General features: G+C 43.2%; 1 protein-coding gene across 2 annotated transcripts in view; it reads left to right on the top strand.

The window, feature by feature from the left end:
* Positions 1–11,612: 11,612 nt before the first annotated feature.
* The window catches only part of MC5R (melanocortin 5 receptor), a 192,151-nt gene continuing 177,313 nt past the window's right edge, over positions 11,613–26,450 (top strand). For both annotated transcript variants that reach the window (XM_077267686.1, XM_077267685.1), the window contains exon 1: positions 11,613–11,785. The gene's annotated coding sequence lies outside the window, so the exon portion shown is untranslated. The remainder of the gene's footprint in view (positions 11,786–26,450) is intronic.

Here is a 26,450-nt window from a genome sequence, read left to right as displayed (position 1 = left end):
ATGGCAGGCTACTCGAGCCTTTTTACAGAGTCTCTATCACGACTTGGGCTCTCTGTGTTGCTGTACCTTCAGGTTGGGGTGCGGACAGTCGACTTAAAATCTACTGTCCTTCGGTTCTGCTGTGGGAAATAAAGTACTACACAGCCTCGGGCTCTCGGTGCCCAGTTCCTGCGCTTCAGCTTGGAGGCAGCCCAGTCACAGCCCTCCCGCAAGCTCCTTTGTTCTCCTGTGCTTCTCCCCTCTGGCACTTGCTATCAATGCAATGTTCCTGCTTTTCCTTTTCTGGCCTGAAGCTGCAGCACCACACGCGTCTGCACGACCCCGGCTCTCCTCACACTCCTCTCTCCATCTCCTCCAAACTGACTAACTCCTCCAGACTAACTAACTCCTACTCCAGACCAGAATATATATCTACATACTGTACATAATTGTCTAAGTGTCTGTTACCAAAATCCCGCGTCACTGATTGGTTGCGCCTGGCTGGTCTCGACCAATCAGCGTTCATAAATAAACTACATACATATACTAGAACGAGAATAACATGAAGGACAGTCTGTAAGGGAGAGAATAACAAGGAGGACAGTCTGTGAGGGAGAGAATAATCTGGATAACAGTTTGTGAAGGAGAGAATAACATGGAGGACAGTCTGTGAGGGAGATAATAACATGGAGGACAGTCTGTGAGGGAGAGAATAACATGGAGGACAGTCTGTAAGGGAGAGAATAACATGCAGGACAGTCTGTGATGGAGTAAATAACATGTAGGACAGTGTGTGCTTGAGTGAATAACATGGAGGACAGTCTGTGAGGGGGAGAATAAAATGGAGGACAGTCTGTGAGGGAGAGAATAACATGGAAGACAGGCTGTGAGGGAGAGAATAGCATGGAGGACAGTGTGTGAAGGAGAGAATAACAAGGAGGACAGTCTGTGAGGGAGAGAATAATATGGATAACAGTCTGTGAAGGAGAGAATAACATGGAGGACAGTCTGGGAGGGAGATAATAACATGGAGGACAGTCTGTGAGGGAGAGAATAACATGGAGGACAGTCTGTAAGGGAGAGAATAACATGCAGGACAGTCTGTGATGGAGTAAATAACATGTAGGACAGTGTGTGCTTGAGTGAATAACATGGAGGACAGTCTGTGAGGGGGAGAATAAAATGGAGGACAGTCTGTGAGGGAGAGAATAACATGGAAGACAGGCTGTGAGGGAGAGAATAGCATGGAGGACAGTGTGTGAAGGAGAGAATAACACGGAGGACAGTCTGTGAGGGAGAGAATAACATGGAGGACAGTCTATGAGGGAGAGAATAACATGGAGAACAGTCTGTGAGGGAGAGAATAACATGGAGGACAGTCTGTGAGGGAGAGAATAACATGGAGAACAGTCTGTGAGGGAGAGAATAACATGGAGGACAGTCTGTGAGGGAGAGAATAACATGAAGGACCATCAATGAGGGAGAGAATAACATGGAGGTCAGTCTGTGAGGGTGAGAATCACATGGAGGACAGTGTGTGAGGGAGAGAATAACATGGAGGACAGTCTGTGAGGGAGAGAATAACATGGAGGACAGTCTGTGAGGGAGAGAATAACATGGAGGACATTCTGTGAGGAAGAGAACAACATGGAGGACAGTGTGTAAGGGAGAGAATACAAATTTTCCCTGTTTTTAAGGTTATCATATGCTAAAATAAATGGTGTCTTTGAAAACTATAAGTCATCCTGTAGAAAACAAGTTGTCATACAGCGATAGATGACTAATAAGGTTTTGACTCTTAAACTAAAGGCTGTTGAAAAACAATGGCAGTATGTCCAATGGGTTAAAACATAAATGTAAGCTCCAATGTTTATATGAATACTAGATGGTGGCCCGATTCTAAGGCATCGGGTATCTACTATATAATCGTCTAATTCTGTCTGTTTGTCTGTAACGGAAATCCCGAGTCACTGAATGGTCTTGCCAGCTGCCCGGGACCAATCAGTGACAGGCGCAGTCCGGCCGCAAATTGGCCCGGGATTTGAACCACGCTTCGCTGATTGGTCGCGCCCCGCCGGCCATGAGCAATCAGCGATATTGGCTCGGGATTTAAACCCTGCTGCGCTGATTGGTCGCGTCCGGCCAGATGCGACCAATCAGCGATATTGGTGTTGGACTTAAACACCGCTTCACTGATGGGTCGAGCCCGGCCGGCTGCCCGCGACCAATCAGTGACAGGCGCAGTCTGCCCGCGAATTGGCATGGGATTTGAACCATGCTTCACTGATTGGTTGCGTCCTTCCAGCCACCACCAATCAGCGATATTGGGTCAGGATTTAAACACTGCTTCACTGATAATGTATACATTTTACCCGGAAAATCCTGTGTATTCATTGCATTATTCTTAAATCTTCATAAATAAACTACATACATATCTAGAATTCTGAGGTCCGGGCTGGCACTACAGAATTCATAGCCGAGGTCAGGAGTGGAGAGATTAGGATAAAAATCAGGCAAAAGAAGGCAAGCCGGGTCAATGATAGGTAAGAAAAAACATGAATAGGCCAATACAGGAAACTAGAGATTGAGTAACTAAGAAATTAAATTCAGGCAAGGAGCGGAGAGTGGAGTCACCGAATATATCACCTGCTGTATGGTGATAGGACCGGAAAATATCTCTGCAGGACAGAGTGAATACAAATCCTGCAGAGTTCGGCCGTGCCCCACTATGACTCACAAACAGCAGAGCTGGAAGTGTAGCACAAGGCAGCTCAGAGCAATGTTCAGGTACTGAGAGGAGAGGAGAGAGAGGAGAGAAACACTCAGTGAGTAGGGCAGCTCTTAGAAGGCGCAACACAGGGTCATCTATGTCCTAGTCAAGCTTGAAAGTCCTGACTTAGATTGCACATCATAAGATTGCTGTGCATGTTGTAACATCATGGCATCGCCATGATACAATGTGAATGCAAAAGACATCCCTGGAATATATTTAGGTCTTTCAAATAAGCCCGGGAAATTATTGAGCATGCATGTTATAAGGTTGCGATGATGTTGTGATGTGCACAGCAACTTTACGATGCACACTCTAAGGGTATGTGTACATGCTGCGGATTTTGCTGCGGATCCACAGCGGATTGGCCTCTGCGGATTCACAGCAGTTACCCATGCATTTACAGTACCATGTAAACCTGTGGAAAACAAAATCCGCAGTGCACATGCTGCGTAAAAAAATATGTGGAAACGTAACATTGTTTATTCCGAAGCATGTCAATTCTTTGTGCGGATTCCGCAGCGGTTTACACCTGCTCCACAATAGGAATCCGCAGGTGTAAAACCGCAGGTGGAATCCGTACAAAAAACGCATAAAATCCTAGGTAAATCCGCAGATAAAACGCAATGCTTTTTACCTGCGGATTTCTCAAAACAGGTGAGAAAAAATCCGCAGAGGTTTCAACTACGTGTGCACATACCCTAAGCCACGACAGCGACAATGCCCAGAACAACCCTGTGCATTTGTAGGGATGTCCATGGACTAGTTATGTGTTATGATCCGGTGACCTTGGAGCTGCATGAGAGACTTTCTCAGGAGTAGGTGGTACCTGTACTGACCGCAACCCCTAAACTAACACCGCAACTAGAAGTAGCCGTGGGATGTGTTATGGTTTCCAATGGCAAGGAAACATCAGAAGCATAGAATAAACGGACAAGCTCTCGGGTGATGGAAACTAGAGCTGACCGCGATGCTAAACCTACACACCACACTAGAAGTAGCCAGGGGGCATTCCTGCGTTGTCTCTAGATGCCGCGCGCCAGCCGGAGAACTAACTACCCCTGGTAGAAGAAAACACAGTCCTGGCTTGCCTCCAGAGAATGTCCCCACAGGAGATAGCAGCCCCCCACATATAATAACGGTGAGAGCAGATGAAAAGACACACGTAGTATGAAAGCAGATTTAGCACAGAGAGGCCCGCTAACTAAATAGCAGAAAGATACAACAGAGGACTTCGCGGTCAGCTGCAAAACCCTTCAAAACACCATCCTGAAATTACCTTAACTCATGTGACAACTCATGCCACTGGAGTGGTAATTTCAGCCCAACAAGAGCTTCCAGCTGCAGAGATTCACATAAATGCAAACTGGACAAAACATACAAAAATAGGCTTAAGGACTAAAGTGTCCAACTTAGCTGAGCAGAAAACTGGGAGCAGGAACATGCAACAGAATCACTCTGGATACATTGATGGCCAGCATTAGAATGACTGAGGAGCAAGGTTAAATAGGATACTCCCACATCCTGATAGGAACAGGTGAACTGAGAAGGCAAAGCTTGCAGGACACCAGTACCACAAGAGACCACCGGGGGAGCCCACGAACCGAATCACAACAGTACCCCCCCCTTAAGGAGGGGGCACCGAACCCTCACAAGAACCACCAGGGGATCTGGATGAGCCCTATGAAAGGCACGGACCAAATCAGAAGCATGAACATCAGAAGCTGTAACCCAAGAATTATCCTCTTGACCGTAGCCCTTCCATTTCACCAGATATTGAAGTCTCCGTCTGGAAACACGGGAGTCCAAGATTTTCTCCACCACGTACTCCAATTCACCCTCAACCAGCACAGGAGCAGGAGGCTCAACATAAGGCACAAGTGGTACCTCATACCTCCGCAATAATGACCGATGGAAGACATTATGGATAGCAAAGGATGCTGGGAGGTCCAAACGAAAAGACACAGGGTTAAGAATTTCCAAAATCTTATAAGGACCAATGAACCGAGGCTTAAACTTAGGAGAAGAGACCCTCATAGGGACAAAACGGGAGGACAACCACACCAAGTCCCCAACACGAAGATGAGGACCAACACGTCGATGGCGATTAGCAAAACGTTGAGTCCTCTCCTGGGACAACTCCAAATTGTCCACCACCTGCCCCCAAATACGATGCAACCTATCCACCATGGTATCCACTCCAGGACAATCTGAAGACTCCACCTGACCAGATGAAAAACGAGGATGGAACCCTGAATTGCAAAAGAAAGGGGAGACCAAAGTGGCAGAACTGGCCCGATTATTAAGGGCAAACTCAGCCAACGGCAAAAAGGAGACCCAGTCATCCTGATCAGCAGACACGAAACACCTCAAATAAGTCTCCAAGGTCTGATTAGTACGTTCCGTCTGGCCATTTGTCTGGGGATGAAATGCAGACGAAAAAGACAAATCAATGCCCATCCTGGCACAAAACGCCCGCCAAAATCTGGACACAAACTGGGATCCCCTGTCAGAAACGATATTCTCCGGAATACCATGCAGCCGAACCACATTCTGAAAAAACAGGGGCACCAACTCAGATGAGGAAGGCAGCTTGGGCAAGGGCACCAAATGAACCATCTTAGAAAAGCGGTCACACACCACCCAAATGACGGACATCTTCTGAGAAACAGGGAGATCAGAAATAAAATCCATAGAGATGTGTGTCCAAGGCCTCTTAGGAACAGGCAAGGGCAACAACAACCCACTAGCCCGAGAACAACAAGGCTTGGCCCGAGCACAAACATCACAAGACTGCACAAAAGTACGCACGTCCCGAGACAGGGAAGGCCACCAGAAGGACCTAGCCACCAAATCTCTGGTACCAAAAATTCCCGGATGGCCTGCCAACGCAGAAGAATGAACCTCCGAGATGACTCTATTGGTCCACTCATCCGGCACAAACAATCTACCAGGCGGACAACGATCAGGCCGATCCGCCTGAAACTCTTGTAAAGCACGTCGCAGGTCTGGGAAGACAGCAGACAATATCACCCCATCCTTAAGTATACCCGTAGGTTTAAAATCACCAGGGGAATCAGGTTCAAAACTCCTAGAAAGGGCATCCGCCTTCACATTCTTAGTACCTGGCAGATACGAAACCACAAAATTAAACCGGGAGAAAAACAACGACCAGCGCGCCTGTCTAGGATTCAGACGTCTGGCCGACTCAAGATAAATCAAATTTTTGTGATCAGTCAAGACCACCACCTGATGTTTAGCACCCTCAAGCCAATGACGCCACTCCTCGAATGCCCACTTCATCGCCAAAAGCTCCCGATTACCGACATCATAATTTCGCTCGGCGGGCGAAAATTTTCGAGAAAAGAACGCACAAGGTCTCATCACTGAACAATCTGAACTTTTCTGCGACAAAACCGCCCCCGCTCCGATCTCGGAAGCATCAACTTCCACCTGAAAAGGAAGAGAAACATCAGGCTGGCACAACACCGGAGCAGAATAAAAACGGCGCTTAAGCTCCCGAAAGGCCTCCACAGCAGCAGGAGACCAATCTGCAACATCAGCACCCTTTTTAGTCAAATCAGTCAAAGGCCTGACAACGCTAGAAAAACCAGTTATAAATCGACGATAAAAGTTAGCAAAGCCCAAAAATTTCTGAAGGCCCTTAAGAGAAGTCGGTTGCGTCCAGTCACAAATAGCCCGAACCTTCACAGGATCCATCTCAATAGAAGAGGGGGAAAAAATGTACCCCAAAAAAGATATCTTCTGAACCCCAAAAACACACTTTGAACCTTTAACAAACAAAGAATTGGTCCGCAAAACCTGAAAAACCCTCCTAACTTGTTGAACATGAGATTCCCAGTCATCCGAAAAAATCAAGATATCGTCCAAATACACAATCATAAATTTATCCAGATATTCACGGAAAATATTGTGCATAAAAGACTGAAAGACCGAAGGGGCATTTGACAGACCAAAAGGCATCACCAAATACTCAAAATGGCCCTCGGGCGTATTAAATGCGGTTTTCCACTCATCCCCCTGCTTAATTCGCACCAAATTATACGCACCGCGAAGATCAATCTTAGAGAACCACTTCGCCTCCTCAATGCGAGCAAATAAATCCGTCAGCAATGGCAAAGGATACTGATACTTGACTGTGATCTTATTCAAGAGTCTATAATCAATACAAGGTCTCAAAGAACCATCGCTTTTAGCTACGAAAAAGAACCCCGCTCCAAGAGGAGACGAAGAAGGACGAATATGTCCCTTTTCCAAGGACTCCCTAATATACTCTCGCATGGCAGCATGTTCAGGTACAGACAGATTGAATAAACGACCCTTAGGAAATTTACTGCCAGGGATCAAATCTATGGCGCAATCGCAATCTCTGTGAGGAGGAAGAGAATTAAGAGTAGATTCCTCAAAAACCTCACGATAATCAGACAAAAACTCAGGAATTTCAGAGGGAATAGATGAAGCAATGGAGACCAAAGATGTGTCCCCATGATTTCCCTGACATCCCCAGCTTAGTACAGACATTGTTTTCCAGTCAAGGACTGGGTTATGAGTTTGCAACCATGGCAATCCCAGCACCAACACATCATGTAGATTATACAGTACAAGGAAGCGAATCACCTCCTGATGGTCTGGAGTCATACGCATAGTCACTTGTGTCCAGTATTGTGGTTTATTACTAGCCAATGGTGTAGAATCAATTCCCTTTAAAGGTATAGGAACTTCCAGAGGCTCTAGATCAAACCCACAGCGCCTGGCAAAGGACCAATCCATAAGACTCAAAGCGGCGCCAGAATCCACATACGCATCCGCAACAATAGAAGATAACGAACAAATTAGAGTTACAGACAAAATAAACTTGGACTGCAAAGTGCCAATAGCAGAGGATTTATCAACTTTCTTTGTTCGTTTAGAGCATGCTGATATAACATGAGTAGAATTTCCACAATAGAAGCACAAATGATTTTTGCGCCTATAAATCTGTCGTTCGCTTCTGGACAGAAAACTATCACATTGCATACTCTGTGGTGCCTCTTCAGAAGACACCGCCAACTGGTGCACAGGTTTGCGTTCCTGTAAACGCCGATCAATCTGAATTGCCATTGTCATGGACTCATTCAGACCAGTAGGCGCAGGAAACCCCACCATGACGTCTTTTACAGCATCAGAGAGACCTTCTCTGAAAATTGCCGCCAGAGCGCACTCATTCCACTGAGTAAGCACAGACCATTTTCGAAATTTTTGGCAATATATTTCGGCTTCATCTTGCCCCTGAGAGAGGGCTATTAGGGCTTTCTCAGCCTGAATCTCCAAATTTGGTTCCTCATAAAGCAACCCCAAAGCCAGAAAAAACGCATCCACATTGAGCAACGCAGGATCCCCTGGTGCCAATGAAAATGCCCAATTTTGGGGGTCACCCCGCAGTAAAGAAATAACAATTTTTACTTGCTGGGCAGGATCTCCAGCAGAATGAGATCTCAGCGAAAGAAACAATTTACAATTGTATTTAAAATTTAGAAAACAAGATCGATCTCCAGAAAAAAACTCCGGTATAGGAATTTTAGGTTCAGACCGAGGAGCATGTAACAAAAAATCTTGTATATTCTGAACTTTAGAGGCAAGATTATACAAATTGGTAGCCAGACTCTGGGGATCCATATTTAAACAGATAAAGTCTGAGCCATTCAGGGGTTAAGAGGAGAGGAAAACAGGAGACTGCAATTAGAGCTGGAGTGCAACTTCAAAGGAAAAAAAAAAAAAAAAAAGTTTCACACAGTTCCTTTTCTCCCCTGCTTCAGCCTATAGATTAAACATTTTGGGCTGACCATACTGTTATGGTTTCCAATGGCAAGGAAACATCAGAAGCATAGAATAAACGGACAAGCTCTCGGGTGATGGAAACTAGAGCTGACCGCGATGCTAAACCTACACACCACACTAGAAGTAGCCAGGGGGCATTCCTGCGTTGTCTCTAGATGCCGCGCGCCAGCCGGAGAACTAACTACCCTTGGTAGAAGAAAACACAGTCCTGGCTTGCCTCCAGAGAATGTCCCCACAGGAGATAGCAGCCCCCCACATATAATAACGGTGAGAGCAGATGAAAAGACACACGTAGTATGAAAGCAGATTTAGCACAGAGAGGCCCGCTAACTAAATAGCAGAAAGATACAACAGAGGACTTCGCGGTCAGCTGCAAAACCCTTCAAAACACCATCCTGAAATTACCTTAACTCATGTGACAACTCATGCCACTGGAGTGGTAATTTCAGCCCAACAAGAGCTTCCAGCTGCAGAGATTCACATAAATGCAAACTGGACAAAACATACAAAAATAGGCTTAAGGACTAAAGTGTCCAACTTAGCTGAGCAGAAAACTGGGAGCAGGAACATGCAACAGAATCACTCTGGATACATTGATGGCCAGCATTAGAATGACTGAGGAGCAAGGTTAAATAGGATACTCCCACATCCTGATAGGAACAGGTGAACTGAGAAGGCAAAGCTTGCAGGACACCAGTACCACAAGAGACCACCGGGGGAGCCCACAAACCGAATCACAACAGGGATGTACCTAACACGTCCTAGACACCTCGACACAGCCGGAGGACTAAATACCCCTATAGATGGAAACAGTTGCAAATAATGAGTTTGATGTGGATGTAAGTGTAGAGGTATTAGATTATTTTTTCCTTCCATGTCTTATGCTTATTATGCCCTAGGGTCTCTCCAGATCCGAGAGCATAATAAGGTACATTTAATTTGGAAAAATGAATTCACTGCAAATCAAATTTCTTGTAAAAAAACCCACACAATTTGGCTAATTAAAGATTCATCAAATCTGATTATCTCTAGTAATAACTAGTTCCATATATACTGTAAATATATACATACTAGATGGTGGCCCGATTCTAACGCATCGGGTATTCTAGAATATGTATGTTTAGTGTATAGTGTATAGCACAGCCCACGTAGTATATTGCACAACCATGCAGTACATTGCGCAGCCCACGCAGTACATTGCGCAGTCAACGCAGTACATTGCGCAGCCCACGCAGTACATTGCATAGACAACGCAGTACCTTGCGCAGCCCACGTTGTACATTGCGCAGCCCACAAAGTATATTGCGCAGCCAACGCAGTACATTGCGTAGCCCACGCAGTACATTGCACAGCCAACGCAGTACATTGCGCAGCCAACGCAGTACATTGCACAGCCCACGCAGTACATTGCGTAGCCCACGTTGTACATTGCGCAGCCCACGTAGTACATTGCGCAGCCCACGTAGTACACTGCGCAGCCCACGTAGTACATTGCCCAGCCCACGTTGTACATTGCGCAGCCCATGTAGTATATTGTGCAGCCCATGTAGTATATTGTGCAGCCCACATAGTATATTGCGCAGCCCATGTTGTATATTGCGCAGCCCACGTTGTATATTTCGCAGCCCACATGGTATATTGCGCAGCCCATGTTGTATATTGCACAGCCCACGTAGTATATTGCGCAGCTCATGTTGTATAGTCACGTAGTATATTGCTCAGCCACGTAGTGTATAGCACAGCTCACGCAGTATATAGCACATCCCATGTAGTATATTGCCCAGCCATGTAGTATATAGCACAGCCCACGTAGTATATAGCACAGCCCATGTAGTATATTGCCCAGCCACGTAGTATGTAGCACAGCCCATGTAGTATATTGCCCAGCCCATGTAGTATATTGCCCAGCCCACATAGTATATAGCAATGTGGGCATCATATCCCTGTTAAAAAAAAGAAATAAAATAAAAAATAGTTATATGCTCACCTTCCAGAGCCCCTGGATCCAAGCGAAGCGGTTACCGACGCTGCTCGTGCGCTCCGGTCTCAAGAGCGCATTGCGGTCTCGCGAGATGATTACGTAGCGGTCTACGTCATCATCTCGCGAGATCGCAGCATGGACCGGTTACCGGAGCGTCACGAGCGGGAAAAGCCTGTTGTCGATCCGGGGGCCGATGGACGGTGAGTATGTAACAATTTTTTATTTTTTAAATTATTTTTAACATTAGATCATTTTACTATTCATGCTGCATAGGCAGCATGAATAGTAAAAAGTTGGTCACACAGGGTTAATAGCAGCGGTAATGGAGTGCATTATACTGCGGCATAACGCGGTCCGTTACCGCTGCCATTAACCCTGTGTGAGGGCAGACTGGAGGGGAGTACGGAGCGGGCACTGACTGCGGGGAGGAAGGAGCGGCCATTTTTCCGCCGGACTGTGCTCGTCACTGATTGATTACATGACAGACAGAGTCCGCGACCAATGAATATCCGTGACAGACAGACAGACAGACAGAAGGACAGACGGAAGTGACCCTTAGACAATTATATAGTAGATGTATATACATATACAGTATATATATATATATATATATACACACACACACTCATAATCTGTATGTGTGTGCACGCCTGGGGTGTGATAATGAAAACACATTAAAAAAAATGATTTTACCTTAAGGGCCTAAAATAGTCAGATCCTAAAGGGTTAAAGCAAAGGAGTCGTGCTTCTAATGTACAGTATTTCTGTAGACCATCTTTGCTGATTGGATTGTATTGTTATACAGTGGATTAAATACATTTAGCATTACATTATAAAAATGCACTTTATACGAAATGACGATGCTCTTTAAGATCCGATACTAGTTCTTAGGATGCTGATGGGGCCCTCTGGTGGTCATGTGTAATAAACATGTTCCATTTTTGACTTGGATGAGGAATGATAGGATAGAAAGGAGGAGTTAATATCTGCAGGCAGTGTGGTTAGCAGCTGCAGGTATAAAATAGAGGGTTGCTCAGTGTGGGTGATCAATAGCTGCTTTTTGTTCTGTGGACTAAAATGTGACTGTCTACTCAGAAAACCTACATGTACTGCTCCTGTTTAAAGTGGATCATGGACCTGTTAGAAAAGAATGGGATTGTGCAGCGCAATCAGGAGTTAAACATGAAATCTTATGAAGATTCCTAAAGAGGCTCCAGGTAATAGAGGGAGTTTGGGGGTGACTTTTACCAAACTGATCAATTCCAAACTAATGCAGGCAGGGGTCTTACTATGTGGTGTTTGCAGTTTGTGTGCATATGTGTAATGTCACATTAGAAAACTTTTAGTTTACTATTTGCTCCTATTCAGAAAAAAATACTGTTTTTTCACATATACAGCAGAGCAGGCGTTGTCACACAATACTAGTCACAGACTTAAAATATTGCAGCCCTAGAGATTTATATTACAAATGCAACTCAGCTACATCAATTTATCCTATATAAAAAACATACATAGCTAAGAAGCTACTAGGGGACATGCATGTGAAATTGATATTTAATAAATTATACTCATATTTATTACGGTTATCACACTTTGGAGCTAGGTTGCAGGAATAATTCCAAATATCAGTTTTATTCTTTATTGTCTTTGATTTGTTGCAACAATTGTTAGGATTATACAATGTAATAAAATAATAAGAGTTTGGCTGCAGAATATATAATAATAGTGTGTATTCTTCCGGGATGCCAAGGTTAATAAGGGAACCATTGTTCCATTCTTTTATATACTTGAGCTTAAATATTTTGTCCATCTCTGGAGCTTCTGCCTTCAGGGGTGGTTGGATTCTTTCTCATACATTGTATTTCAGTAGATCTGATTGTTCTGAGATTTACCAAGGGAATTTGAGGATAGAATGTCTGAGAATATTATTGCTTGGAAATGAAATGTAATGTTTCCCAAAATATCATTCCGGATCACACACTTGACAAAAGACCTTTTTACTTGCGTTTTAATAGGTGAACAATATTTTTATTTTCTGTTGCTGATAACACCCATATGTTTGGTAGCTCTGCACAGAGATTGTCCCCATACAGTCCAGTTCCTATCCTCAATGAAGGTCACAATATAATTTTCTTAACTAAAACAATCACACACTGAGTTTGGGAAGAAGCCAAAAACCTGGAGGATATCCGTGCAAACACAGGATAGATACCCAGACTCCAAATAGATGTACTTGTCTGGATTCAGACTCAGGGCTTGAAATCTGCCAAGGAACAAAGATTATCAACACTAAGACATTGGGGCAAGGTGGTGGCTTAGTATTACATAGAATAATTTCCTAAGAGACATTTACCAAGTGTTAACTCGCATTATACTTTGTCTTATGGGGAGTTTAATCAGTGCTTAACGGAACATATGTGCATGAAGCTGAATGTTACTCTTCAGGATCTCAGCTTAGGGTACTACAGACCCGGCTGGTAGAGCAGAGGACTGCTTTATTGGCCATCACTGAAACCCCAGAGACGTCTTAAAGAATCCAGGTTGGGACAGTTGGGTCACCTGGCCACATACCTCAATGCTCTTGGTTAGCTTCCTAAGCTTGTTGTTACTTCCTCGCTAAAAGTGAGGAGTCACTGGTGGGGGTATACAACACTGGAAGCATCTCTAATCCCGGCGAGTCAGCGAAAGAGTGAGACTCTGTGATTTGCACCATCATGGGTATTTGCCCATTGGTATTTATTCACCCATTGTGGGTTATAGTTAAATGAACGATTGGTGGGGGAAGGTTGAACTTGATGGACCTAGGTCTTTTTTTCAACCTATGTAACAATGTAATACAGGATACAGAGCAGTTAATGTCAACCATTGATTCCCCTCCCTAATCATCCTTATGGGGGTGCAAAGTTGCTTTCTAGAGGAGTCTTCTACAACATCAACGTGCTAAATCGATAATCTTGCTGAAACGTAACAAACTGGGGTGGCTGGTTGGAAGTCTGGCCACTACTCCATTTATTCTCTATAGGCTGCAGGAGAATAATCAGCGCAGCACCATAAGAACTTAATGCTGCATGGGTCGATCATGTTCACTGAGATCCATTCTAAAAGGGATAAGAGTTCCCCTTTCTACCGATCGGTGCAGGTTCAGGTGGTCAGACCCCACTAATCAACAAGTTATGCCCTATCCTATGGATATCTGATAACTTATTTTTATCTAACAACCCTTTTAAGGACTCTAAACAAGAGCAAGCCAAGAATACTTTGTTACTAAACCTTCCTAAGTGTAAAAGCGAGAGAATGAATGTTTGAGTAATATATAGTTCTATAAACCACATATGCAAAGCTGTTGATATGATGCAATTGTAACATATTCTGGGTGTAAATGACAAGTTTAGTTTCTCTTTGTTGTAATTTTGATGTGTATTTCTTATGATTATTAGGGATATATAATGAAGAATAGGATGAATAAGGGATATAGACAAATTTATAGTTGACTCATGAATATATCCATGATAAAATATGTCCAGACTAGAAGTCCATGACAGATAGTAGCTAAGTGCCTAGTTTTGACATTACACCAATTTACGGTATCAGTATAGTACAGAAGAAAAATAAATGTGTCACGCAGCGGTCTCCGGGCTTTAGATGGGTTTGATTTGCACATTTGTCTCTTTCACAATCTATTGAAGGCTGGTTTACTGCACTGTGGCAGATAAGAGATTGTAGAATAAATAGGAGAGGAATGCTTCTACATGAGGGCACATTTTTCAACGTTAGGCAGCTAGAGGAACATGAAGTCAGCAGAAAATATAAGCACAAATGGAGATTCTCAGATATGAACCAAGGTGAACATGAGAGCAAATAAAGGACAAAAGAGTAGAGACATGTGAAATGAAGGTATTATTATTAAGTGATGCTGTAGATGGCCATATCTTAGTGTTGTCTAAAAGGGAATCTGTCACCACAGAGTTATCTCCCAGGCAGTGTCCTCCCCATAGTCTGGAGTAGTCATTTATATAAAGTGATACAAGATGATTTCTCAGCAACAAGCATCCGATATGAGACACACGGGGAGGACTATTCAGCAGTCTATAACCTGTATGCCCATATTAATAGTTTAGATAGGACAAATGTGATGACAGATTCCCTTTAAAGCAGAATGGTATGCTTTGTAAGGGGGTATTATAAGCAGCTGCCTTCTGGGTTCATGCATTGACTTTAAAATACATTAGATTCATTGGTACCAAATATCATTGCATCTCCATACTGTATAGACAAGTTGTCACTATCTCTGCCAAGCTGAACAGTAAGCAATGTAGTACCAATTTTAGTTGTAATATTTGGTTGCCCCACAACACACATCAATGACGTTACAGGGAACCTGTGAGTAGGAAAAACGCTATTATCCTGCAGCTATAGGGTTAATCTGCAATTCAATAGCGTTATTAACCTGCTTGGCGCCTGCGATTTGCCGAACGGTGCTGACAGAAAATGAACTTTATTCTTCCCGGCAGCTTTTGACTTCCAGTCACGGGGGCGGTGCTGGCGCAAGTTCAGTCACAGCTCTGAGTATAGAGAGCGGCTGCTGTAACTGCGCTCCTGGTCCTGACTGACAGCAGGCTTTACATTGGGTTCACCTGTCAGTTCGTGCTGGGGCATGGTTACAGCCGCCACAGTGACTGAACCCACGCCACCACTATTGAAACACTGCCGAGTGAATAAAATTCATATAAAATTCATTTTCTCCCGGCAGCGTTCGGCTAAGTAATGCAGTAACCTGAAGATTAACCCTATAATTGCAAGTTGATAGCGTTTTTCTGGTGACAGGTTCCCTTCATTTGCATATATAATACTCAGTAGTACTGCCATTTATATACTTTCCCTAGGAAATTTCTGCCGAAGTTCAGAAAGTTAATATTATCCTGTCAGCTGATACATGCTGCTGAATCCATGGACAGCGTATATCATGGCACGGGCTGTATAATCTCAGCCAGGTATGTTTGACAATGAAATGTTGAGGCATTTTTGGAGAAAAATAGACTTTAAAACCCACTGGAGACTGAGCCACACGGAATACTAGTAGGACACATGCTGTCTACAGATTGGACAGCATGTATCAGCTGACGGGTTCACATTCAGATCTATGGTGCTCTTTGTCAGAGTTAGGCCGGGGTCACACTTGTGTGTGCAATACGAGAAACTCTCGCGAGTCTCTCGCATCAATACCCGGCACTGCCGCCGGCACTCGGTACCGGTGCGTTCAGCTGCATGTATTTCTATACAGCCGCATGCTCCGTTCCTGAGTGCCGGGTATTGATGCGAGAGACTTGCGCAAGACAACTTACCTGCATAGACACTGCCTATGACCTGTTTTAGTATAGAGTTTGGAGTCACTGTTAGATGAAATGTCAGTTTTCTGCAAATTCTTCAACTTCACAGATTACTGAGATTAAATTAAACACTAGTTGCACATTCATTCCAGGTGTATTGTAAAGAGAATTTGTCACCAGGTTTTTGCTACCACAATTGAAAGTAGCATGATTTAGTTAGTTATGTATCATTTAATAATGATACATTCCTGTTTTACTTTCTGCAGATCTACTAGTTCTCTGATTGCCGAGCTCTGTATAACACCCATCCCCCACCACTGATTGGCATCTGTACACTGTGCATAGGCAGAAAGCTGCCAGTCAGTGGTGGGGGCAGGATTACACAGAGCTCATGATTATGGAGGACTACATGGCAGCAGAGATACTATATTTGTAGTGATAATCTCCTGCTAATTAAACTGATTTTATTAAAATTACACCAAGCAGCCCAATAAGTGACACATAGCTGGAATCATGGTCTCTGTTGCTACATGATGCTACTCTCAGATTAGGTGAACCTGCAAAATATACCCCTGAACAGTGCATCTCAAATGTGTTTAATTTCAAAAGGAAAGCTCTGCATTAAAGAGAAAATGTTTTGTCTGAAAAAAATATTATATAGCAAAATGTATGGCTAATTTGCAGGTTAATAGTGCTACAATGCTGTCCATCTGCATTACTCAAAGCACAGCTACTGGGAAGAAGTGAACTTTTTGCCTCCTGGGAGCCACTGGCTTACAGTCATAGAAGTGTGTGCCCCGTGGCTACAGTCACTGCTTGGTAAACAGTGAGCGGTGGCTGTTACACTCTCCAGGCACTTCAATGGATAGCTCGCTCTACAGAACAAATGTGCAGTGTGAGCTGGCAATCAAAATGCCAGGGCATGCTTACTGCTGCTGCTCATAATGTTGTCAGTGGTGAATGTAGACGCTCCGTGCTTGTCTCTGTGACTGAAAGCTGGCAGTTGCCAAGTGAAGCAAAATAACATTTCTCCCAGTAGTTTTGCTTTCAGCAAGGTGGCCAACACAGCATGGTAATACTATTGGGGCTCTTTCAGAAGTCCGTGATCATTGGTCCGATACATGGAGTGGCCACGCTTCTCCTGACTCCAAACGTGACAGCTTCATATCACTTCTATATAGCTAAAGAACAAATCGAGATATGGTCACATAGCTGTTGTAGCGTTTCACCCACTACGTGTCTTGGGGGACACTCGCTTGGCATAGGATTCAAGCACTCAGGCATGGTACCTCACACAAATCAGCCCATATGGTTTATTTAAACTCCGAATAAGCCAGGTAGGGTACAGTCCGTTTCATTACAGCCATGAAACATTATAGGACATCAGTCAGTTCATGAAGACACAAAAGAGCACAGTGAGGTCAAAAATACTCTGTTGTAAAAAAAAAAATCACAGTAATCAGCAAGTGCTGGTCAAAAGATGTAAAGAAAACAGGGTATTTAGTTGATACGTTTTTTTGCAAAAAAATGTATACTAAGCTGCTCCACCAAATCGTCAAGGTATACCCTTATAGAGCAGTCCTAACTAATGTATAGAATCCCTATCTGATGTATTTAAAACCTGATCATCTGTATAGTACCTGTATAAGCAGGGTTCAGAGAAGGACTATCCATGTGGACATGCAGGATGGAGCAGTTAAATGCAAATGACCCACAGAGGAGTGGTGGACTCCCCAGTCTTGTAGAAACAAGAGAACAATTATAGCACTCAGGCATGGTACAAATCAGCCCATATGGTTTATTTAAACTCCGAATAAGCCAGGTAGGGTACAGTCCGTTTCATTACAGCCATGAAACATTATAGGACATCAGTCAGTTCATGTAGCAGATAGGCTTCTCTGCCGTATATTATAATCCCCTTGTCCGGGGTTACCTTTCAGGAGTTCCACTCCTCACGCTGACTTCACGTCAGTCCCAGGTCCTCAACACAGGCCGTCCAGGTCTACGGTCTCTAGGTGCTTCCAGGACGTACAGCACACAGGCCACTCAGTGCCAAAGCCCAACCATGTGCTATTCAGGAATTCCCAAGATTTCCAACACAGGCTTCCAGGGCCTTGCCCTTGGACGATTCAGATCCAAACACAGGAACCATGTGACCCACACCCTGGTCACATTATATACCCTTAACCACTCCCTTGGATGGGAGTGTAGATGTGTGGCTAGTTTGTCCCGCCCATCTCACAACTAGCCTAGTAAGTCTACCTTGACTATTATACAACACTACACAAACTCTTGAGGGACCACAGGTCCCAGAACAACCACGTTACATCAGACTTACCACGCAGACTCCCTCTGCGACACATATCGGCCATTCACAACACTGCCAGTCACTGTTTCATCACAACTATGCCTCCAAGTGCATCTTGAAGTGCACACACAGCGCCCCCTGGCAGTAACATTGGTCACTGCACCACACTGTTTAATAAGGTAAATTTTATTGGACGATAAATATTGCCAGCAATGGACATGAAAAGGAATTGCAGGAGGCAAATACCATGAAAAATTGTATATAAAAACCATTGGATGTTCCAATATGGCACAAGAAAATAAAATAAAAAATAACTACAGTATACAGTTGTGTGAAAAAATGTTTGCCCCTTCCCGATTTCCTATCCTTTTGCATGTTTGTCACACTTAAATGTTTCAGATCACTAAACATCTTTAAATATTAGACAAAGATAACATAGGTGAATACTGAATGCAGTTTATAAATTTAAGTATTTATTATTAAGGGAAAAAGACAACCAAACCTACAGGGCCCTGTATGAAAAAGTGATTTCCCCCCCTCCTTATAAAACATAAATTAAATGTGGTTTATCACATCTTTGGAAAGGTGGGTCAAATTTCCTAGCCACATGCAGCCCTGATTACTACCACACCTGTTAGTAATCAAGAAATCACTTAAATAGGGCCTGCCTGACAAGGTGAGGTAGACCAAAAGATCCTCAAAAGCTAGACATCATGACACAATCCAAAGGAATTCTGGAACAAATGAGAAACAAAGGAACTGAGATCTATCAGTCTGGAAAAAAATGTAAAGCCATCCACAGTGAGAATCATTATCCACAAATGGAGAAAACAAAGAACAATGGTTAACCTTCCCAGGAGTTGCCAGCTGACCAAAATTACCCCAAGAGTGCAGTTAAGGTCAGTATTCATTACTCCACCATAGGAAAGAGACAGTGCAAAAATGGCCTGCATGGCAGAGTTCCAAGATGAAAACCACTGCTTAGCGATAAGAACATAAAAGCTCTTCTCAATTTTGCCAAAAAAATCTTGATAATCCTCTAGACTTTAGGGAGAATATTCTGTGGACTGACAAGACTAAAGTTGAACTTTTTGGAAGGTGTATGTCTCATTACATCTGGCGTAAAAGTAACAGCATTTCAGAAAAGGAACATTATATCAACAGTTATATATGGTGGCAGTGGGGTGATGGTCTGGGGCTGTTTTGTTGCTTCAGGACCTGGAAGATTTGCTGTGATAAATGGAACCATGAATTCTTGTGTCTGTCAAAAAATCCTGAATGAGAATATCTGGCCATCTGTTTGTAACCTCAAGCTGAAGTGTACTTGGGTTATGTAGTAGGACAATGATGCAAAACAAACCGGCAAGTCCACCTCTGAATGTCTTAAGAAAAAAACAAACAAAATTAAGACTGTGGCATGGTCTAGTCAAAGTCCTGACCTTAGTCCCATTGAGATGCTGTGGCAATGCATTAGAAAGGTGTTTCATGCACGGAAACCCTCCAATGTGGCTCAATTACAACAATTTTGCAAAGATGAGTTGGCCAAAATTCCTCCAGAGCATTGTAAAAGACTCATTGCTAGTTATTGCAATGAGTGCAGTTGTTGCTGCTAAGGGTGTGCCAACCAGTAATTAGATTTAAGGGGCAATCACTTTTTCACACAGGGCCCTGTAGGTTTGGATTTCTTTTTCCCTTAATAATAAAGACCTTCATTTAAAAACTGCATTGTAGAAATAATGGAAGAAAAAGTTATGAAAAAATGCCTATAAAGGCATAACAAAACAAGATACTTCTATACAAGAAAATAGCAATGCACATATATAGTCAAATAAATATCAACTGCAAAAGAGAACAAGCAATAGGATGGTTCCCATCTGAAACTAAATAAACAGCATAATACCATATAGTTATCCTATAGTAGTATTCATGTATACGTGTAGGTGAAATATAAATCCATCAAATAAAATTATATTCACATATGGTTGTGATACTGTATATACTAAAGTGCAACTGCTAGTCTCTAGGTAATATAACATAAATAAAATACTGTATATTATCCAAAATGTGGTATAATTTGTAAAATAACACATTCAACCACATTCAAATGATATAGCCAAAGGTATAAAAAAATTATATTAAACATTATTAGACGAACTACTAAAAAATAGTAAGAAAGAAGATAAGAGTGAGCAAGCTAAGGTGACAAATAGCCAGCGGGGGGAGATGTACAGCAGATTATCACAGGAAAAACAGAACAGGTAAATATATTGATAAAGGGTAAAAAGTAGCCCATGTAGTCTTTAAACTGTTATGCAGAGGTCCTAAGTTAATGCAGGGTATAATGAAAATTGCATATATTGAAAGTATATATATACAGTGTATATATATATATATATATATATATATATATATATATATATACATATATATATATGTACAGTATATATATATATATATATGTACAGTATATATATACTGTATATATATATATATATATATATATATATATATATATATATATATATATCTACTATATAATTGTCTAAGGGTCACTTCCATCTTTTTGTCTTTCTGTCTGTCTTTCTGTCTGTCTGTCATGGATATTCATTGGTCGCGGCCTCTGTCTGTCATGGAAATCCAAGTCGCTGATTGGTCACGGCAAAACGGCCACGACCAATCAGCGACGGGCACAGTCCGGCGGCAAAATGGCCGCTCCTTCCTCCCCGCAGTCAGTGCCCGCTCCATAATCCCCTCCAGTCAGCGCTCACACAGGGTTAATGGCAGCCGTAACGGACCGCGTTATGCCGCGGTGTAATATAATATGTGGGCTGTGCAATATAATACGTGGGCTGTGCAATATAATACGTGGGCTTTGCAATATAGTACGTGGGCTGTGCAATATAATACGTGGGCTGTGCAATATAATATGTGGGCTGCTATATACTATGTGGGCTGTGCAATGTACTACGTGGGCTGTGCAATGTAGTACATGGGCTGTGCAATGTACTATGTGGGCTGTGCAATATAATACATGGGCTGTGCAAAATAATACGTGGGCTGTGCAATATAATACTTGAGCTGCTATATACTACGTGGGCTGTGCAATATACTACGTGGGCTGTGCAATATACTATGTGGGCTGTGCAATATACTACGTGGGTTGTGGTATATACTACGTGGGCTGTGCAATATAATACGTGGGCTGCTATATACTATGTTGGCTGTGCAATATACTACGTGGGCTGTGCAATGTACTACGTGGGCTGTGCAATGTACTACGTGGGCTGTGCAATTTACTGCGTGGGTTGTGCAATATACTATGTGGGCTGTGCAATAGACTACGTGAGCTGTGCAATATACTACATGAGCTGTGCTATACACTACGTGGCCTGTGCTATACATTACATGGGCTGTGTTATACACTACGTGGGCTGTGTTATACACTACGTGGGCTGTGTTATACACTACATGGGCTGTGTTATACACCAAGTGGCCTGTGTTATACACTACGTGGGCTGTGTTATACACTACATGGGCTGTGTTATATACTGCGTGCGTGGGCTGTTATATACTATGTGAGCTGTGTTATATGCTACGTGGGCTGTTATAAACTACGTGGCTGTGTTATATGCTATGTGGGCTGTTATACACTCCATGGGCTGTGCTATATACTATGTGGCTGTGCTATATACTCCGTGGGCTGTGTTATATACCATGTGGCTGTGCTATATACTCCATGGGCTGTGCAATATACTACGTGGGCTGTGCATTATACTACGTGGGTTGTGGTATATACTACGTGGGCTGTGCAATATAATACGTGGGCTGTGCAATATAATACGTGGGCTGCTATATACTATGTGGGCTGCTATATACTATGTGGGCTGTGCAATATACTACGTGGGCTGTGCAATGTACTACATGGGCTATGCAATGTACTGTGTGGGCTGTGCAATATACTACGTGGGCTGTGCAATATACTATGTGGGCTGTGCAATATACTACGTGGGCTGTGCAATATACTATGTGGGCTGTGCAATATACTATGTGGCCTGTGCTATACACTACGGGGCCTGTGTTATACACTACATGGGCTGTGTTATACACCAAGTGGCCTGTGTTATACACTACGTGGGCTGTGTTATACACTACTTGGGCTGTGTTATATACTGCATGCGTTGGCTGTTATATACTATGTGAGCTGTGTTATATGCTACGTGGGCTGTTATAAACTATGTGGCTGTGTTATATGCTATGTGGGCTGTTATACACTCCATGGGCTGTGCTATATACTATGTGGCTGTGCTATATACTCCGTGGGCTGTGTTATATACTATGTGGCTGTGCTATATACTCCATGGGCTGTGCTATGTACTCCGTGGGCTGTGCTATATACTACGTGGCTGTGCTATATACTACTTGGCTGTGCAATATACTACGTGGCCTGTTATATACTACATGGCTGGCTGCGAACAATCAGCGACAGGCACAGTCCGGCTGCGAATTGGTGTGGGATTTGAACCACGCTTCGCTAATTGGTCGCGGCCAGCCGAATCCTGTGTATTCAATGTATTATTCTAAAATCTTCATAACTAAACTACATACATATTCTAGAATACCCGATGCGGTAGAATCGGGCTACCATCTAGTGTATATAGATATATATATATACACTCACCGGCCACTTTATTAGGTACACCATGCTAGTAACGGGTTGGACCCCTTTTGCCTTCAGAACTGCCTCAATTCTTCGTGGCATAGATTCAACAAGGTGCTGGAAGCATTCCTCAGAGATTTTGGTCCATATTGACATGATGGCATCACACAGTTGCCGCAGATTTGTCGGCTGCACATCCCAAAGATGCTCCATACAAGGCAGGATGGATCCATGCTTTCATGTTGTTTACACCAAATTCTGACCCTACCATCCGAATGTCGCAGCAGAAATCGAGACTCATCAGACCAAGCAACGTTTTTCCAATCTTCTACTGTCCAATTTCGATGAGCTTGTACAAATTGTAGCCTCAGTTTCCTGTTCTTAGCTGAAAGGAGTGGTACCCGGTGTGGTCTTCTGCTGCTGTAGCCCATCTGCCTCAAAGTTCGATGCACTGTGCGTTCAGAGATGCTCTTAGGCCTACCTTGGTTGTAACGGGTGGCGATTTGAGTCACTGTTGCCTTTCTATCAGCTCGAACCAGTCTGCCCATTCTCCTCTGACCTCTGGCATCAACAAGGCATTTCCGCCCACAGAACTGCCGCTCACTGGATTTTTTTTCTTTTTCGGACCATTCTCTGTAAACCCTAGAGATGGTTGTGTGTGAAAATCCCAGTAGATCAGCAGTTTCTGAAATACTCAGACCAGCCCTTCTGGCACCAACAACCATGCCACGTTCAAAGGCACTCAAATCACCTTTCTTCCCCATACTGATGCTCGGTTTGAACTGCAGGAGATTGTCTTGACCATGTCTACATGCCTAAATGCACTGAGTTGCCGCCATGTGATTGGCTGATTAGAAATTAAGTGTTAACAAGAAGTTGGACAGGTGTACCTAATAAAGTGGCCAGTGAGTGTATATATGTATGTCATCTCCTCCTGCTGGACTGGCGCCAGATCCCAACACGTGTTTTGGCACATGGCCTTAATAAAGATTAATATAGCTTTATTATACCTTTGGCTACATCATTTTTGTGTATAGGTTCTCCTGTAATATAACATAATATTGTCTATAAATAGTCAGGGAAGACACCTGTAAGAGATTTATATCCACATATACAGTGGGGAAAAAAAGTATTTAGTCAGTCAGCAATAGTGCAAGTTCCACCACTTAAAAAGATGAGAGGCGTCTGTAATTTACATCATAGGTAGACCTCAACTATGGGAGACAAACTGAGAAAAAAAAATCCAGAAAATCGCATTGTCTGTTTTTTTAACAGTTAATTTGCATTTTATGGTGGAAAATAAGTATTTGGTCAGAAACAAAATTTCATCTCAATACTTTGTAAAATATCCTTTGTTGGCAATGACAGAGGTCAAACGTTTTCTGTAAGTCTTCACAAGGTTGCCACACACTGTTGTTGGTATGTTGGTCCATTCCTCCATGCAGATCTCCTCTAGAGCAGTGATGTTTTTGGCTTTTCGCTTGGCAACACGGACTTTCAACTCCCTCCAAAGGTTTTCTATAGGGTTGAGATCTGGAGACTGGCTAGGCCACTCCAGGACCTTGAAATGCTTCTTACGAAGCCACTCCTTCGTTGCCCTGGCGGTGTGCTTTGGATCATTGTCATGTTGAAAGACCCAGCCACATTTCATCTTCAATGCCCTTGCTGATGGAAGGAGGTTTGCACTCAAAATCTCACGATACATGGCCCCATTCATTCTTTCATGTACCCGGATCAGTCGTCCTGGCCCCTTTGCAGAGAAACAGCCCCAAAGCATGATGTTTCCACCACCATGCTTTACAGTAGGTATGGTGTTTGATGGATGCAACTCAGTATTCTTTTTCCTCCAAACACGACAAGTTGTGTTTCTACCAAACAGTTCCAGTTTGGTTTCATCAGACCATAGGACATTCTCCCAAAACTCCTCTGGATCATCCAAATGCTCTCTAGCAAACTTCAGACGGGTCCGGACATGTACTGGCTTAAGCAGTGGGACACGTCTGGCACTGCAGGATCTGAGTCCATGGTGGCGTAGTGTGTTACTTATGGTAGGCCTTGTTACATGGGTCCCAGCTCTCTGCAGTTCATTCACTAGGTCCCCCCGCGTGGTTCTTGGATTTTTGCTCACCGTTCTTGTGATCATTCTGACCCCACGGGGTGGGATTTTGTGTGGAGCCCCAGATCGAGGGAAATTATCAGTGGTCTTGTATGTCTTCCATTTTCTAATTATTGCTCCCACTGTTGATTTCTTCACTCCAAGCTGGTTGGCTATTGCAGATTCAGTCTTCCCAGCCTGGTGCAGGGCTACAATTTTGTTTCTGGTGTCCTTTGAGAGCTCTTTGGTCTTCACCATAGTGGAGTTTGGAGTCAGACTGTTTGAGGGTGTGCACAGGTGTCTTTTTATACTGATAACAAGTTTAAACAGGTGCCATTACTACAGGTAATGAGGGGAGGAAAGAGGAGACTCTTAAAGAAGAAGTTACAGGTCTGTGAGAGCCAGAAATCTTGATTGTTTGTTTCTGACCAAATACTTATTTTCCACCATAATATGCAAATTAAATGTTAAAAAAACAGACAATGTGATTTTCTGGAATTTTTTTTCTCAGTTTGTCTCCCATAGTTGAGGTCTACCTATGATGTAAATTACAGACGCCTCTCATCTTTTTAAGTGGTGGAACTTGCACTATTGCTGACTGACTAAATACTTTTTTGCCCCACTGTAGTTACAATATATATATACTAAAGTGCAAGTGCCAACAAATGGATAATACAATATAGTATCAGTAAATAATCCTTGTGTGAAAAGATAACTGTAAGAAATGGTAGATTGTATGTAAAACAATTTGCAACTATGGTTACACAATATATGCCAAATATAATAAAAGCAAGAGGGTATATACCTGAGTCTGTGGCATAAGTTAGTTTAACTTGCTGCATCCATTGTTTGCAGCCACCCTGATGTGCATTTTGGCGTATCTTCGAAGGTATGTACCTGACAAAGGCATACCAAAACGCACATCGGGGAGTGCACATATAGTGGAAGCAGCAAGATGTAGGGGAGATGACAATGGGGGGTGGGAGAGAGGACAATGAGTGGGTGTATTGGGATGGGACTTGGTGGGACAAAAGATATGGATGTAGAATGAATTCAGTTGTGGAGAGGTTGTTGAGTCCCTGATAGGGAAGAAGCTATCTTTTAATTCACTATGACACTGTAAGGGACTTAACATTTATTGGCGAGTGGGAGAAGAGGCGATAAGGGGCATAGGACACTTTATAATGAATTGAAAGGTAGGAGAAGATGCTGTCAAGGACTTGTAATGAATTGGGAAGAGGATGTTAAGCACCTGATAATGTCTTCTCCCACCCCCAAATTCATTATGATGCTATCAAAGGCTTATAATGAATGGAGGGCACTGGATAGGGACTAAGGCTATGTCCTATGATTTGCAGGTGAAAATTCTGCTGCTTTTCCTAATGTATTGGCAGGAAGAATGCTGCATAAAATATGTTTTTCCCACATCTTTTACATGCTTGTGTTGCATGTTTTCTAACACTTATTAGTACGGGTGAAATATGCTGCAAGAATT

This window comes from Ranitomeya variabilis, chromosome 6, assembly GCF_051348905.1.
Source record: "Ranitomeya variabilis isolate aRanVar5 chromosome 6, aRanVar5.hap1, whole genome shotgun sequence".
In the NCBI taxonomy this organism is placed as follows: domain Eukaryota; kingdom Metazoa; phylum Chordata; class Amphibia; order Anura; family Dendrobatidae; genus Ranitomeya; species Ranitomeya variabilis.
The sequence above is the reverse complement of the archived record's forward strand: the minus strand, read 5'-3'. Positions and strand labels throughout refer to the sequence as shown.